Source organism: Cherax quadricarinatus, unplaced genomic scaffold (genome assembly GCF_038502225.1).
Source record: "Cherax quadricarinatus isolate ZL_2023a unplaced genomic scaffold, ASM3850222v1 Contig46, whole genome shotgun sequence".
In the NCBI taxonomy this organism is placed as follows: Eukaryota; Metazoa; Arthropoda; class Malacostraca; order Decapoda; family Parastacidae; genus Cherax; species Cherax quadricarinatus.
Genome location: NW_027195072.1, coordinates 346,087 through 361,696, shown reverse-complemented (window position 1 = coordinate 361,696; position 15,610 = coordinate 346,087). Strand labels below are relative to the sequence as shown.

General features: G+C 42.1%; 1 protein-coding gene across 2 annotated transcripts in view; it reads right to left on the bottom strand.

The window, feature by feature from the left end:
* Tob (Transducer of ERBB2) overlaps nt 1-15,610 on the bottom strand; it is a 212,150-nt gene that overhangs the window by 127,154 nt on the left and 69,386 nt on the right. Inside the window, exon 1 of one of the 2 annotated variants that reach the window (XM_053779202.2) lies at nt 14,480-14,504. The exons of the other annotated variant lie outside the window; for it this stretch is intronic. The gene's annotated coding sequence lies outside the window, so the exon portion shown is untranslated. Of the gene's footprint in view, nt 1-14,479; nt 14,505-15,610 lie in introns of those variants that run through there. 2 annotated transcript variants of the gene reach the window in all.

Sequence of the window (15,610 nt, the reverse complement as noted above, 5' to 3'; positions counted from 1 at the left end):
AGGTCCAGGTGTTGAGCACAGGTGTAGGGCCAGGTGTTGAGCAAAGGAGTAGGGCCAGGTGTTGAGCACAGGTGCAGGGCCAGGTGTTGAGCACAGGTGTAGGGCCAGGTGTTGAGCAAAGGTGTATAACACCTGTAACACACGCTGCTACATACTACAGGTGGTGTTACAAGTAGGGCGGTGTTACGTAACGTAACAGTGAGGCATTGTACTCTGTGGGGACATTAACATATAACCTCCAGTCTCCCCACTCCCCACCCCTCTCTCCCCACTCCCCACCCCTCTCTCCCCACCCCTCCCCACTATCCCCCCTCTCTCCCCACTCCCCACCCCTCTCTCCCCACTCCCCACCCCTCTCTCCCCACACCTCTCTCTTCACCCCTCTCTCTCCACCCCTCTCTCTCCACCCCTCTCTTGCCACCCTCTCTCCCCACCCCTCTTTCCCCACTTCTCTCTCCCCACCCCTCTCTCCCAACCGCTCTCTCCCCACCCTCTCTCCCCCACCCCTCTCTCCCAACTCCTCTCTCCCCACCCCTCTCTCCCCACCCCTCTCTCTCCACCCCTCTCTCCCCACTCCTCTCTCCCCACCCCTCTCTCCCCACCCCTCTCCCCACCCCTCTCCCCACCCCTCTCTCCCCACTCCCCACCCTATTTTAGTGTGAAGTGTGGGTTAACATGTTAATGTATGGGTTAACATGTTAATGTGTGGGTTAACATGTTAATGTGTGGGTTAACATGGATGTTAATGTGTGAGTTAGCATGGATGTTAATAAGTGAGTGAACATGCATGTTAATGTGTGAGTTAACACGGATGTGTGGGTTAACACGGATGTGTGGGTTAACATGTTAATGTGTGGTTTAACATGGATGTTAATGTGTCAGTTAACATAGATGTTAATGTGTGGTTAACATGGATGATAATGTGTGGGTTAACATGGATGTTAATGTGTGGGTTAACATGGATGTTAATGTGTGAGTTAACATGGATGTTAATGTGTGGGTTAACCTAATACACCCTGTATATAATGTTGAATTTTGCCTTTGTAAACGTACGAGTCTGTCTGTCTGTGTCTGTCTGTATGTCTATGTGTGTCCGCGTCTGTCAGTCTGTGTCTGTGTGACTGTCTGTATGTCGTGTCTGTATGTCTGTGTCTGTATGTCTGTGTCAGTATATCTGTGTTTGTATTGTTGTGTCTATGTGTCTGTATGTCTGTGTCTGTACGTCTGTGTCTATGTCTGTGTCTGTATGTCTGTGTCTGTATTGCTGTCTGTATGTCTGTGTCTGTACTGCTGTGTCTGTATGTCTGTGTCTGTACTGCTGTGTCTGTATGTCTGTGTCTGCATGGTTGTGTCTGTATGTGTGTCTGTCTGTGTGTCTGCCTGTACGTCTGTCTCTCTCTCAAGGTGTCCAGTCAACCTCCGCCAACTAGGCGGAGGGTCAAGGCCACGTCCCACCACCTGGCAAGGTTGTTGCACCACCTGTCAAGGCTATGTCACACCACCTGCCAACGCTACGTCACCATCTGTCAAGGCTACATCACACACCCCTGTCAAGGCTATGTCACACCACCTGCCAACGCTACGTCACCATCTGTCAAGGCTACATCACACACCCCTGTCAAGGCTGTGTCACACCCTCTAAGGCTACGTCACACAACCTGTAAAGAATACGAGTATACCCATACGAGTATACCCATACGAGTATACTCACACAAACTCTTAGAAAGGTCAGCTAACTTACAGCTAGTTACTTTACAGTGCGCACATTTTAACCAACTTGTTTTAGGTGACAGTTGCTTAGGCACACCGCAGTTACAGTTAATATTTGTAGCTCGATCGCTAGCGCAATCAGCTCACACACTGAGGTCCGGGGATCGATCCCCGGCTGGAAAACATTAGGGGACGTGCTTCCATAAGACACCTGCTGTCCCTGTTCACCCATCAGTAAAATAGGTACCTGGGTGTTAGTCGACTGGTGTGGGTCGCATCCTGGGACAAAATTGACCTAATTTGCCCGAAATGCTCTGCATAACAAGGACAAACAAGGGGAGTTACACGTGACTTCTGTTTGTGTAAACACCACGTCTCAGGTACACGATTAAAACCCGTTTCCATAGATGATATTAATCAAGCAAGGTGATGCTGGGTTTGCAACGAGGATATGAGAGCTTGGAGAGGATGCAGGAGTGTACCAACGAGTACTTCCGGACAGTACTAAGCATCACTTCAGGAGAATACAAAGAGGTACTTCAAGAGTACTATAGAACACTTCAGAAGAGAACTAAGGTTCACTTCAAAGGAGTACTTCAGAAGAGTACTAAGGAGTACTTCAGAAGAGTACTAAGGAGAACCTCAAAAGAGTACTAAGGAGAACTTCAAAAGAGTACTAAGGAGAATCTCAAAAGAGTACTAAGGAGAACTTCAAAAGAGTACTAAGGAGAACCTCAAAAGAGTACTAAGGAGAACCTCAAAAGAGTACTAAGGAGAACTTCAAAAGAGTACTAAGGAGAACCTCAAAAGAGTACTAAGGAGAACTTCAAAAGAGTACTAAGGAGTACTTCAGGAGAGTACTAAGAAGGGTAATGAACAGAAGTATTCAGGAGGATACGCAGCTTTTCTAGGATAGTTTACCAGTCTTAGTACTGTTAGGTAAAAGGACACAAGTGCAACTAATGTGACATTTTATTGGGGCAACGTTTCGCTCTCTAGGAGCTTTGTTAATCCGTAACGGCTTGACAAAGCTCCTGGAGACGAAAACGTTGCCAGAATAAAATGTCAAATTAGTTGCACTTGTGTCCTTTTACTTAACATATTGTCGGTAATTTTACCAATATTAACACAGTCCTAGTCCTGGTTCAAGTCCTGAATGTTTTACAGACTTCAACAGAGATTTAGCTACAGACTCTACCATTTGCACCGATACAGATTTAGCAGCACAGAATCACTTACAGTGAATAAAATGATTCCCAACTCGGACACAATAAAAGAAGGCCATATATAAAAAGCGAGTTTACTGGCAATACGCCTGGGAAATTTTGCAAATATGGACCAACTGGAAAATAAAAAAAAATATGCGTCAGTATGGCCGCCCAAGGATATACCACTAATTTGTATGTCATTCCAAGACCTCCACAGCTACCCTAAAATGAGTCAATGAATGAGACATTGCTATGATGCAAGCTGCCCAGCATTCCATATGAGGGGAATGAGGAATATATGACAACATTACACAGATAACCCGCACATAGGAGAGAGGAGCTTACGATTACGTTTCGGTACGACTTGGACCATTTACAAAGTCACATGGTGTGACTTTGTAAATGGTCCAAGTCGTACCGAAATGTCGTGGTAAGTTCCCCTCTCTTATGTGCGGGTTATTTGTATATTGTTCCAGTCACGGTATAGTGACGTTTTATTATTTATAACAACAGTTACGTATAACTGAAAAGAGAAATTACAATCATACAGGCAGAGATTTTTTTTAGCGCCAGAAAGCAAAAAAATAATATGGCAAGAAACGGAAAGTAGATGCCCTCACCTAGGAGGCATTTTCCAGTCTAGGAACCATCCTAGGCTGGAAAGGAAGCCGGTTTAAACAAAGCCAGTGGCTGGCTCACGAGACCCACAACACAGCAAAAACAAAACATTTGTTTTTGCAAAAAAATTAGGGTCTTAAACCGAGCAACAACAAAATACCCTACAGCAGCGTTCTCCTTTACAGAGTTGAATACAATATTTACTGCCTTCATGGAAGCTCGTGTAAAAGGCTACTTTGACAACGAAAGATTGATTACTCAGATACGACTGGAAAAAAACAGACAAGGGAAGGAGAAGGGAAGAGGGATAGGAGGTTGGTCTTCATGTTAGAGCGACTCATGTGCACAGTCACTTAATACCAGGAGTGACATGCTGGAAGCTCTGGTGGTTAATATTGACAATTAATATCTAATTTGTAATTGTATTTAAACCAGCAGATGTAACTTCCTACCAGTTCAAAGATCAATTATTGAAAATGGAATACTGTCTTCAAGACTTATCGAAACCAGCCCCAAATATACTGATGCTTGTAGACTTCAATTTAAGACACCTAAAATGGTAGAATATAACAAAGACTGTAATATACAATAACCCGCACATACGAGAGAGAAAAGCTTACGACGACGTTTCGGTCGGACTTGGACCATTTACAAAGTGCAGGTTATTTGTGTATTGTTCCAGTCACGGTACTGTACCTTTCTGTTCTTTAAAAACTGTAATATCAGAAAGAATCCCAGAAGTCAGTCTGGATAAACAGTCTCACACAATTCAGGTACTCAGACTGCCACGAATTCGTCTTATGTCAGCAAATAGCAGAACCAACCAGACTAGAAAATAACCGAGGCCTTATAATCACTTATAATGAAGAACTGGTTTAGGACATTATAATGTCGAAGAGAGTAAATTCAGACCACAACCTGACAGAAGTTTAGACATGTATACCACCTGGTTATAATCAACAAAACACTCAACCATGAAGGTATGTTCAGCAAATTTAACTTTAACAACAAGGACATCAACTGGGAGCTAATAAATCATCAGTTTACTGAAATATTTTAGGAAGATAATATGATAAACAATGACGTAAAGCGGTATACACAGTGTTATGAAGGAGCAGGAGAAGGTGCAGGTTAGAAAGAGAGAGATGTGGTTATGAAGGAGGAGGAGAAGGTGCAGGTTAGAAAGGGAGAGATGTGGTTATGAAGGAGGAGGAGAAGGTGCAGGTTAGAAAGGGAGAGATGTGATTATGAAGGAGGAGGAGAAGGTGCAGGTTAGAAAGGGAGAGATGTGGTTATGAAGGAGGAGGAGAAGGTGCAGGTTAGAAAGGGAGAGATGTGATTATGAAGGAGGAGGAGAAGGTGCAGGTTAGAAAGGGAGAGATGTGGTTATGAAGGAGGAGGAGAAGGTGCAGGTTAGAAAGGGAGAGATGTGCTGCCATCTATAAGCAGACTCTCCCAACAACCAACAATAATATTGGCTGGAGAACTAGAAAATATTTAACTCAAACTAAATACATCATACTGAGTCTAAGGGAAACATAGGAAGTTAAAAACCGTAAGTGAAATTGGCAGAAATCCAAAATAGTTCTCAAATGCAAAAATCAGGTCAAAATAACATCTAATTTCGAGTCTTTGATTAAAGGAGATGGAACATACACTGACAACATCAAAGAAATGAGTGAAATACTTAAGTCCGAGTGTGACTCAGTGTTCAGTGAGCCATTAATCAGACTAAACACTGACAACCCAAACAAGTTTTTCATGAATGAGACGCAAAATACTGCAGTCATCTTCCTAATCTCTGATATAACCCTAACCTCACGTGACTTTGAAGCCGCCATTAATTGCGTGCCCATGCGCTCCGTCCCAGTTCCAGACTCGTGGAACTCCTTATTCATCAAGAATTGCAAGAAACCCTCATCACCTGCCTTAAATATTCTATGGAGAAGACTAGACACCAGAGTTATCTCGCCCTACTCTACAAATGTGGTACTAAAGAAATGGCAAATAACTTAAGATCAACAGCCCTAACATGCCACAGTATCAAGATCGTTGAAAGGGTTTTAAAAAGCAAGATTAGCAATTACATAGAACTGCAGCAGTTGCACAATCGAGGTCAACACGGGTTCAGAACAGGTCGCTCGTGCCTTTCGCATTTGCTGAACCATTACGACATGATCTTGGGTGCACTTGAAGACCAAGCAATGTGTGGATGAAATATACACAGGCTTTGCAAAAGTCTTTGACATGTGCAACTGCGGGGTAACTGCACACAAATGGAATAACTATTAGGAGGGCAGATGGATATTTACCTTTCTAACAAACAGAACAGAGTGAAATCAGGGGCTGCTACGGTGAAAAAAGTGCTGCCTCCCAAGGCACAGTATTTGCCCCACTTCTCTTTCTCATTGTCATTCCTGACATAGACAGGATGTCAATCATACGGTGCTAGAATTTGTATGAAAGTGACATCCATAGAAGACACAGCGAGCTGACAAGCTGGTATAAACTAAGTCTTCAAGGGAGTACTGACAATATGACGCTCAATGAGGATAAATTACTACGTCTCAGAAGAATGGAAGAGACAAAAACAAGATCAGAGTTCAACACAAACTCTAACTAATCAATATATCGCAGGTCAAATGTGAGAGATATGGGTGTTGTAAAGTCAGAAGTCTCACGAAATCGTAATGACACGATTGCAAACAAACCATACCACGGGTGGGGATAGAACCCGCGATCAGAGAGTCTCAAAACTCCAGACCGTCGCGTTAGCCACTGGACCAGCTAGCCACAATAAGATTCGTCCAACTAGGATCTATCCCCGCCCGTGGTATGGTTTGTTTGCAATCATGTCATTACGATTTCGTGAGTCATGTTAACGGCTTTAAGGGGACTTGAGCTAGAGTTCATCACGGCCACGCTAGCTGGAGATTCGTCTGTAAAAACTTGCATTTGTGGTCACAGTGGTGCCTATGCTAACTTTCCTATGGTGTAGAAATATACCTAGTTGGACGATTCTTATTGTGGCTAGCTGGTCCAGTGGCTAACACGACGGTCTGGAGCTTTGAGACTCTCTGACCGCGGGTTCTATCCCCGCCCGTGGTATGAAAAGTCAGAAGATTTCACATTCAAGAAGCACAACGATGTTATTATCACAAGAAAAGAAAAATGAAAAATGATAGGTTGGATAACTAGAACCTTCAAAGCAAGAGATACTAAGCCAATGATGATACTCTAGGCTGCAATATTGTTGTGCACTAACAATGCCCTTCATGGCAGGCGAAACTGCTGAGCTGAAAACATGCAGAGAACCTTCACAGCTCTCATAAACTCAGTTACCTAATTTACTGGGAATGTCTCTAGTCCCTAGACCTGTACTCCTCAGAATGTAGGCGAGAAAGATGCATCATAATCTACACCTGGAAGATACTGGAAAGATTGGTCCCAACCTGCACTCCGAAGAGGCTTACAGATGGTGCAAGATACCTCCAATGAAAAGCAGGAAAGCGATGAGTATACTGAGAGAGAACACAGTAAGTGTTAAGGGACAACGCCTCTTCAATACCCTCTCTTCATACATAAGGGGGATTACCAACAAGCGCATAGCTGTTTTAAAAGGGAACTCTACAGGTTCCTCAAAACAGTCCCTGATCAGCCGTTGGACTGCGTTGGACTGCGGGTGGTGAGCACTAACTGCTTGATCGATCAGGCCAGCAACTAGGAAGCCTGGTCTGGGACTGGGCCATGAGGACGGTGACCTTCAGAAGTGACTCCAGAACCAGGACATTGAAAAAACTGAATAACATTTGTTAACTGTTCCTCACTTAGGTTGTCAGACAGCTTTTCTGGTGATCGCAAAACACTGTCAAATACAAGACAGAAAAAAGGTATACAAAACATTAGATGATCTCCAAACAGAGCAAAAGGAATATGCGAAGGACCCGGGTGTAATAATGTCAGCTGACCTTTCTTTCAAAGAACACAACAAGGCAAATGTCACGACAGCCAGGACAATGACAAGAACTTTCAAAGCAAGGGAAATAGTGCCAGTGATGACACACTTCAAATCTCTTGTGCTCTCCCACTTAAAGTATTGTTCAGTGTTGACAGCTCCATTCAAAGCAGAAGCGTTACCGGAACTGCAACAAATACAGATAATAATATGTACCTATATAGAACTTAAGGGCCTAATCCTAAATCTACACAATCATAACATGCTAAAAATGAACCCAGTAAGGAGCAAGGGTGCCGTAGCCACGATAAAAGAACACATGTGTAGGGTCAGATTATCAGCATCTTACTAGAAGATTTCAGAAACATTTCTGGAACAAATGAAGTAGTCTTCAAGAGGAAACTGGACGAGTACCTATGCCAGGTGCCAGATCAGTTAAGTTGTGATGGATATGGGGGTCAGCGAACCTCCAGCAGCAACAGCCTGGTTGACCAGGCAAGCACCAGACAAGCCTGGCCCAGGACCGAGCTGCGGGACTAAGAAAACTCTCAAAACCCGTTCATACAAAATAACCAAAATGGTGCAAGCAAGGAAAGAAAAAGAATATAAAACAAGAAGAGCAAGTAACGTCCGCCAGGAGGGGCATGACTGACCTCAAGAATATTCACTAATACCCAACATTTGTGTTTCTAGATATACCGGAAGGCTTTCCCGTAACCGGCTTACCATTTCTTGGTAGAGGGTTGCTAGGCTCACTAAAAATTACAGATGTGACGGTAGCTGCCTCAAGGGAAAGAAGAGAGAAAAGCAACAATCATCAGATATGAACAGCCAGAGTTGTGGTGTAACGGACCTCGCCACCACCAGCACCACCGGGGTTGCTAAGCGGCCAGTATCCCTCCACCCTGGTTTTTATACCCTTCCTGCCACGTTAAATCTCGCCAAATATACCATTTTTTTATATATTTTTTCAGCGTACAACCATCCGGCAGCGCGCTTTTCATACCCGACCTGAGTTCCTATTACGTTTAAAGCCGTGATTCTTGAAGTTGGACTGCTCTGTTATAGTTCTGGCAGCAGTAATGTGCAGAAACCCTGCCACGGCTCTCCTGCCACATCAACATTGTGTCACTATTGTATTACTCTCTCTCTCTCTCTCTCTCTCTCTCTCTCTCTCTCTCTCTCTCTCTCTCTCTCTCTCTCTCTCTCTCTCTCTCTCTCTCTCTCTCTCTCTTGGATAAACTAATATTATTCGTAACATAGCTCTAGCCCTGAATCTATACGCTACTGGAATAAACCTGGAGGAAGAAAGGTTGGGTGGTGAAGGGATATTGAAGATTGTGTAACGTGGAGGCAGCCAGGTCCTTCAGAGGTGATATGTATATCACATTCATTGTATTTGACGAGGCTGCGTCCTCTGGTGTACAGGTTCTCTGTTGTACTCTAGTTTACACGTCCTTTAGTATACTCATCTAGTGTACACGTACTCTAGTGTACACGTCCTCTAATATATTCTAGTGTACACATCCTTTAGTATATTCTAGTGTACACGTACTCTAGTGTACACGTCACTAGTGCCGCCTCTTAACTGATAAGACAAAGATGTCTGTTGAGTGTATCTGAGCCAGGTGTCAGTAAGAACAATGAAAAGCGTAAACATTTAGAGAATTAAGGAATACTAAGAGGTCACCATACACGTCAATGTAAGGTCCTCTGGTATACACTGACTGGTATAAGACTCTCCTCACTGTAACAAACAGCAATGTTATGGCAGGGTGGAGATGCCAGCTCAGCCAGGCTGTGGTTCCTACGTTGGATGGCGTGCGGCCAGCAGCAACAAGTCTGGTTGATCAGGTCCTGATCCACTAGCAGGTCTGGTTGAAGACCGGGCCGCGGGGGCGTTGACCTCCCGGAACACCCTCCAGGTAGCCTCTACCAGCAGCTTCCATCATGCCCCCTCCATTATGCCTCTTATCATGTCTCCTCCATCATGCCTCTATCATGACTCCATCATACCTCCTCCATCATGCCTCCTCCATCATGCCTCCTCCATCATGCCTCCTCCATCGTGGCTCCTCCTTCATGCCTCCATCATGCCTCCATCATGCCACCATAATGCCTCTATCATGCCGCCTCCACCATGCATCCTCCATCATACTTCTATCATGCCTCCATCATTTCTCTTCCATCATGCCTCTTCCATCATGCCTCTTCCATCATGCCTCTTTCATCATGCCTCTTTCATCATGCCTCTTCCATCATGCCTCTTCCATCATGCCTCTTCCATCATGCCTCTTCCATCATGCCTCTTCCATCATGCCTCTTCCATCATGCCTCTTCCATCATGTCTCTTATGCTACCCTAATCATGCCTCTTATCCTGCCACCCCAATCATGCCTCCATCATGCCTCTTATCATGCAACCACCATAATGCCTCTTATCATGCCAGCTCCATCATGCCTCACCCACTCCTGACTGTTATAATCCTCATCCAAGGAATTGATGTCACTGTTCCCTTGGATCAAACCTCATTATCTCCCATTCTCCACCTGCTTCATGACCCCTGTGAGTTTAACGCTTCCTCATGAATGATAGCAACAATAACAACAATAAGAGCAATAACAACAACAACAACAACAACAATAATAATAATAATGGAAATAAATGGTATAAAATACCGACACAATGGAAATATAAACACAAATGCAGTATAATGTGATCCTTTATTGACTACGTTTCGCCCACACAGTGGGCTTTTTCAAGTCACAAACAGAACTGTTTGTGACTTGAAAAAGCCCACTGTGTGGGCGAAACGTAGTCAATAAAGGATCACATTATACTGCATTTGTGTTTATATTTACAATAATAATAATAATAATAATAATAATAACAATAATAATAATAATAATAATAATAATAATAATAATGAAAAATGATTCATCAGAAGTGAAAAACAGATTTGATATTTACTTGTAAATGAGTATGTGAAGAATTTACACTTGTAAATAAGATCTGAACCACTTGTAAACGAGTCTAAATAAACCACTTACATATTTAAATGAGCGTAGCTACCATTTACACTTGTAAATGATCGTTCCTGAGTAGCAAGGTAAAAGTTATCTTATCATCCGAGATAACTCAGCCTGATGAGTTCCTCTATAAATAATCTGCTCAAGAACGTTCCATCGAACACTGCAAGCTCCTGATGATGGGTTGACTGCAACACGAAAGGCCTAGAGCTATCATTCAACTCTCTCTGTGGTTGGTTTGCAACTTACATCGCCTGTTCGCGATTTTTGTAATAATATATATATATATATATATATATATATATATATATATATATATATATATATATATATATATATATATATATATATATATATATATATATATATATATATATATATATATATATATATATATTATATTACATATGGTTCTGACAAAACAGGGATTAAATGAATGATGGTGCTTGTGTTTTTTTTTTTTTGGTCACTCTACCTCGGTGGGAGACGAAGAGGGTGAGGATCTCATCTGGTTTATCAGGTTTGAAGACGATCGACTACACAAGGGTCATTAAGGCTTCATTCCACCTGTACACCACAGGTTCAGAAATATTTTAATGCCTGATGTGGGATTAAGGTAAGTTCACGGTGCATATATACACTGAGATACATTCATACATCGAGATATGTACACTGAGGTATATACATATCTTGTATATACATCGATATGAATACATATATTGGAACAAGTAGTATAACGAGATATATACATATATTTTTGTATATACACTGAGATATATATGAGTGTATTTACCCCGAGATACATACAAACAGATCTGAGTGTATATGCACCGAGATAACATGAATATTTGGGTGTATATATATACACATGGAGTGCCAACTACGGACTGGTGTATATATACACACATGGAGTGCCAACTACGGACTGGTGTATATATACACACATGGAGTGCCAACTACGGACTGGTGTATATATACACACATGGAGTGCCAACTACGGACTGGTGTATATATACACACATGGAGTGCCAACTACGGACTGGTGTATATATACACACATGGAGTGCCAACTACGGACTGAAGGCTGATTCAATTGAATTTATATACTCCGCTTATTGTGCGTTGATCTGTACCCCACAAGTTAACTGTACCCCACAAGTTAACTGTACCCTACAAGTTAACTGTACCCCACAAGTTAACTGTACCCTACAAGTTAACTGTACCCTACAAGTTAACTGTACCCCACAAGTTAATTGTACCCTACAAGTTAACTGTACCCCACAAGTTAACTGTACCCTACAAGTTAACTGTACCCCACAAGTTAACTGTACCCTACAAGTTAACTGTACCCCACAAGTTAACTGTACCCTACAAGTTAACTGTACCCCACAAGTTAACTGTACCCTACAAGTTAACTGTACCCTACAAGTTAACTGTACCCCACAAGTTAACTGTACCCTACAAGTTAACTGTACCCCACAAGTTAACTGTACCCTACAAGTTAACTGTACCCCACAAGTTAACTGTACCCCACAAGTTAACTGTACCCTACAAGTTAACTGTACCCCACAAGTTAACTGTACCCTACAAGTTAACTGTACCCTACAAGTTAACTGTACCCCACAAGTTAACTGTACCACACAAGTTAACTGTACCCTACAAGTTAACAGTACCCCACAAGTTAACTGTACCCTACAAGTTAACTGTACCCCACAAGTTAACTGTACCCCACAAGTTAACTGTACCCTACAAGTTAACTGTACCCCACAAGTTAATTGTACCCTACAAGTTAACTGTACCCTACAAGTTAACTGCACCCCACAAGTTAACTGTACCACACAAGTTAACTGTACCCTACAAGTTAACAGTACCCCACAAGTTAACTGTACCCTACAAGTTAACAGTACCCCACAAGTTAACTGTACCCCACAAGTTAACTGTACCCTACAAGTTAACAGTACCCCACAAGTTAACTGTATCCTACAAGTTAACAGTACCCCACAAGTTAACTGTACCCCACAAGTTAACTGTACCCCACAAGTTAACTGTACCCCACAAGTTAACTGTACCCTACAAGTTAACAGTACCCCACAAGTTAACTGTACCCTACAAGTTAACTGTACCCCACAAGTTAACAGTACCCCACAAGTTAACAGTACCCCACAAGTTAACTGTACCCCACAAGTTAACTGTACCCCACAAGTTAACTGTACCCCACAAGTTAACTGTACCCCACAAGTTAACTGTACCCTACAAGTTAACAGTACCCCACAAGTTAACTGTACCCTACAAGTTAACAGTACCCCACAAGTTAACTGTACCCCACAAGTTAACAGTACCCCACAAGTTAACTGTACCCTACAAGTTAACAGTACCCCACAAGTTAACTGTACCCCACAAGTTAACTGTACCCCACAAGTTAGCTGTACCCCACAAGTTAACTGTACCCTACAAGTTAACAGTACCCCACAAGTTAACTGTACCCTACAAGTTAACAGTACCCCTCAAGTTAATAGTACCCCACAAGATAACAGTACCCCACAAGTTAACTATACCCTACAAGTTAACAGTACCCCACAAGTTAACTGTACCCTACAAGTTAACAGTACCCCACAACTTAACTGTACCCCACAAGTTAACTGTACCCCACAAGTTAACTGTACCCTACAAGTTAACTGTACCCCACAAGTTAATTGTACCCTACAAGTTAACTGTACCCCACAAGTTAACTGTACCCCACAAGTTAACTGTACCCCACAAGTTAACTGTACCCGACAAGTTAACTGTAACCCACATGTTAACTGTACCCCACAAGTTAACTGTACCCCACAAGTTAACTGTACCCCACAAGTTAACTGTACCCCACATGTTAACTGTACCCCACATGTTAACTGTACCCCACAAGTTAACTGTACCCTACAAGTTAACTGTACCCTACAAGTTAACAGTACCCCACAAGTTAACTGTACCCCACAAGTTAACTGTACCCCACAAGTTAACTGTACCCTATAAGTTAACTGTACCCTACAAGTTAACAATACCCCACAAGTTAACTGTACCCCACATGTTAACTGTACCCCACACGTTAACTGTACCCCACAAGTTAACTGTACCCTACAAGTTAACTGTACCCTACAAGTTAACAGTATCCCACAAGTTAACTGTACCCCACAAGTTAACTGTACCCCACAAGTTAACTGTACCCTATAAGTTAACTGTACCCTACAAGTTAACAGTACCCCACAAATTAACTGTACCCCACATGTTAACTGTACCCCACATGTTAACTGTACCCCACAAGTTAACTGTACCCCACAAGTTAACTGTACCCTACAAGTTAACAGTACCCCACAAGTTAAGAGTACCCCACAAGTTAACTGTACCCTGCAAGTTAACTGTACCCCATAAGTTAACTGTACCCCACAAGTTAACTGTATCCCACAAGTTAACTGTACCCCATAAGTAAACTCTACCCCTTAAGTAAACTGTACCACACAAGTAAACTGTACGTCATAAGTAAACTGTACCACACAAGTAGACTGTACCCAATAAGTAAACTGTACCACACAAGTAAACTGTACCCAATAAGTAAACTGTACCACACAAGTAGACTGTACCCAATAAGTAAACTGTACCTCACAAGTAGACTGTACCCAATAAGTAAACTGTACCACACAAGTAAACTGTACGTCATAAGTAAACTGTACCACACAAGTAGACTGTACCCCATAAGTAAACTGTACCACACAGGTAGACTGTACCCAATAAGTAAACTGTACCTCACAAGTAGACTGTACCCCATAAGTAAACTGTACCACACAGGTAGACTGTACCCAATAAGTAAACTGTACCCCATAAGTAAACTGTACCCCATAAGTAAACTGTACCCCATAAGTAAACTGTACCCCATAAGTAAACTGTACCCCATAAGTAAACTGTACCCCATAAGTAAACTGTACCTCGCAGGTGAAGAAGAGAGGCTCGGCCTTCACGTTTGTTGTCTCTCTCAGTCGTATTTACCTGAAAAATCAAAAGAAAAAATAAATTAAAAATGAAATTGAAAATCTCTCTCTCTCTCTCTCTCTCTCTCTCTCTCTCTCTCTCTCTCTCTCTCTCTCTCTCTCTCTCTCTCTCTCTCTCTCTCTCTCTCTCTCTCTCCCTAGGTTCAACGAGCCTGTTACCTTCCTTAGCTCAAACAACGCTCCATGTTCATGACACGCACGTTATACAAATCTGCAAAAGATATACACACAAGTTCTGCCTATTCGGCACGACATTACATATATATATATATATATATATATATATATATATATATATATATATATATATATATATATATATATATATATATATATATATATATATATACTAATTAGTAGGTTGGTAGACAGCAACCGCCCAGGGAGGTACTACCGTCCTGCCAAGTGAGTGTAAAACGAAAGCCTGTAATTGTTTTACATGATGGTAGGATTGCTGGTGTCTTTTGTCTGTCTCATAAATATGCAAGATTACAGGTACGTCTTGCTACTTCTACTTACACTTAGGTCACACTAAACATACATGTACATGTTTATTTATACACACTCATCTGAGTTTTCTTTGATTTTATCTTAATAGTTCTTGGTCTTATTACTTTTCCTTTTATATCCATGGGGAAGTGGAATAAGAATCTTTCCTCCGTAAGCCATGCGTGTTGTAAAAGTCAACTAAAATGCCGGGAACAATGGGCTAGTAACCCCTTTTCCTGTAAAGATTACGAAAAAGAATAAGAATAAGAAAATTGTTAAAGTGGGAAGTCTGAATGTGCGTGGATGTTGTGCAAATGATAAGAAAGAGATGATTGTGGATGTTATGAATGAGAAGAAGCTGGATGTCCTGGCTTTAAGTGAAACAAAGCTGAAGGGGGTGGGAGAGTTTCAATGGAGAGGAATAAATGGGGTTAGGTCAGGGGTTTCAAATAGAGTTAGAGCTAAAGAAGGAGAAGCAATAATGTTGAAGGATAAGCTATGGCAGGAAAAGAGGGACTATAAATGTATTAATTCAAGGATTATGTGGAGTAAAATAAAGATTGGATGTGAAAAGTGGGT